This window comes from Fragaria vesca, linkage group LG3 (genome assembly GCF_000184155.1).
Source record: "Fragaria vesca subsp. vesca linkage group LG3, FraVesHawaii_1.0, whole genome shotgun sequence".
Taxonomy (NCBI): Eukaryota; Viridiplantae; Streptophyta; class Magnoliopsida; order Rosales; family Rosaceae; genus Fragaria; species Fragaria vesca.
This window is the reverse complement of record NC_020493.1, coordinates 5118972-5121399: the sequence shown is the minus strand read 5'-3', so window position 1 is coordinate 5121399 and position 2428 is coordinate 5118972.

The following is a 2428-nucleotide window of genomic DNA, read 5'->3' as shown; positions in this document are numbered from 1 at the left end:
CAACTGGATTCGACAACGTTAAGGGCTCGATCGAAACGGTCAACTCTAATCGAAAATAAGAAACTGCATTTTCAAGCCCTAAACGGACTCGGATGGCCAAAAAGCCTATACATCATGGCATTAGCCATGAGTCTCACTCGTAGCGCCGTTACGCTTCCGGAAAGGTATCACAATAGTCAATCAGACACCAAACGCCAAATCTGCAGCATAGTGAATAGTAAGGGTAAGTCAACTATCGGCACCGAGACTTTACCGGAATACTGTGATTTTTCAACCGTAGTCGTATTTCACCGTTCTGGTCATATCTTATTTCACGACTTTTTTGTCGTTGTAAGGTTCTACGTATAGTTTTTTTTTCTCATATGAGTTGTTGTCTAGATCTGCAAATATAAGGCACTTTAGCCGACGAAATTATATTTTTTCGTCGGCTAAACTTTTAAAAATTTCGTCGGCTAAAGTTTACAAATTTCGTCGGCTAAAGTCCACTTTAGCCGACGAATTTTTTTTCGTCGGTTAAACTTTTAAAAATTTTGTCGGCTAAAGTTCACAGACTATAGCCGACGAAAAAAATTATTCAGCCGATGAAATATTACTTTCGTCGGCTAAAGTTGACCATAGCCGACGAAAATTTTAAATTAGCCGACGAAAAAAAAATTCGTCGGCTAAAGCCTTTCTTCTGGTAGTGAAACTGAATTTAATTCTAGGAACAACTATTATGAACAACTATTTGTGAACCCTGAGCACAAAAAACCTAACTAAACTAGTAGGAGCAGCAACAACGTTAACATCAAACAACAAAATATGAGATAAGGAGGAAGGTGATTGATTGCGCCAATCAGCCAGCTTAATCACCCAGCGAAGTAAAAAGGCCAGATGATGAGCCACCTGATCGATTAGCCACCTGATCGATTAGCCATTCTGCTGATCCCAGACCACCTTTGAAGAAGGAAAAGCAACTGTTCGAGCTCGAATGTGATCATCATAGGCATCGATCACTTGCCAGTTTGATAATGTATAGAAGTAAATCGAACACGTTTTACACTTGAATTGATCGAAAGACTTTAGCGAGGACAATTATGATCGATGAGGGCTTAATTTCCAGATCGAGTTCCATGCCTAGCGTAAATGTTCTCCAATCTCCACCAACATTACTGTAATAATATCGATCTTATGTCAAATCAAACGTCATTTTTGGCATGCGAGTGTGGACATTTTATACTGCTTAACAATGCTAGCAACTACTAGCTTGTAGCTCTTGTATGCGTATCTCTATCCATGCATGTACATGTTTCGTAATTGCCATCTGGGTTCATCACTGATCATCAGTCCCTCTCAATTCCTGCGTATAGGTAAGGTCGACCTTGCTGGGAGTGCTTTCACAGATCTTAAATGTTCACATATGAATCCTACAAAGAGTAGTTTGTGTGTACATATAGAACAGATCGATCGACATGTATAAATTAATAGCTGTAAGGCAGTAGGGGTGCAAGTAATTAGTTACTCTACCAAAATAACTGTCGTATATCATCAGAAGCAAATCAAAAATTTCAGAAAAAGATGCATCAGAATATAATTTATGTTTCGAAATCAATCTGATTAGCATAATATCTGATCTGTCATACAAGATATCTAATTTTTTTTGTTTGTTTTTGGTCTGAAGATATCTACAGCTTGTAGTATATATATATTGTACAATTGCCTTTGCTGTTTGATATCATCAACTCCACTAATCAAGAACAAAGCTTAAACTAAATAAGTAGATCGATGTTAAACTTTTAGTGAGCTAGCTCTGTCCTAAAGTTTAGTCGTCTTTTTTAATCAATCTTGAAATAAAGGAGATTAATGAAACACATGATCATGTGACTCTCATTTACAAATTCATTGTTAATTTAGGACGTACGACTAAATTGGCGTTCCAACTTACACTAAAGCAGCCATAGAATATGCAATTAGCTTAAGATCAGTTTGTTATTTTATTAGATCAAACTCTAAACATGAAGACTAATTAATTTACTAATGGCATAGGACCAGATCAATATAATCAATTAATTCTGAAACTACTCTTAGTTTTATTTATATGTTTTCTCAGATCCTGTGAATTTCTAACTACAACTTAATTGTCTATGATACAAATCTCCGACAGAATGGACAGATTGGCCTAGATCAGTGAGAGATTAATTAATTAGCTGGTTACTGCTTAGCTAGCTAAGATCTATTAATTTTGTAGTATTGATTAATTAGTCCGCAAGAGTACTATATATAGAAGACGGAAAATCTTTCTAAACCACAATTAATTTTGAAGTTACACGACATGTACGTTAGATAATTTCAATCTATTTTGACTGAACAATATTCATGAAAGAAAGAAAAGGAGGGGAAAAAATGGATGCCGTACCCGTTCTGTTTGGTTCTTGCTACTAAGAAAGAA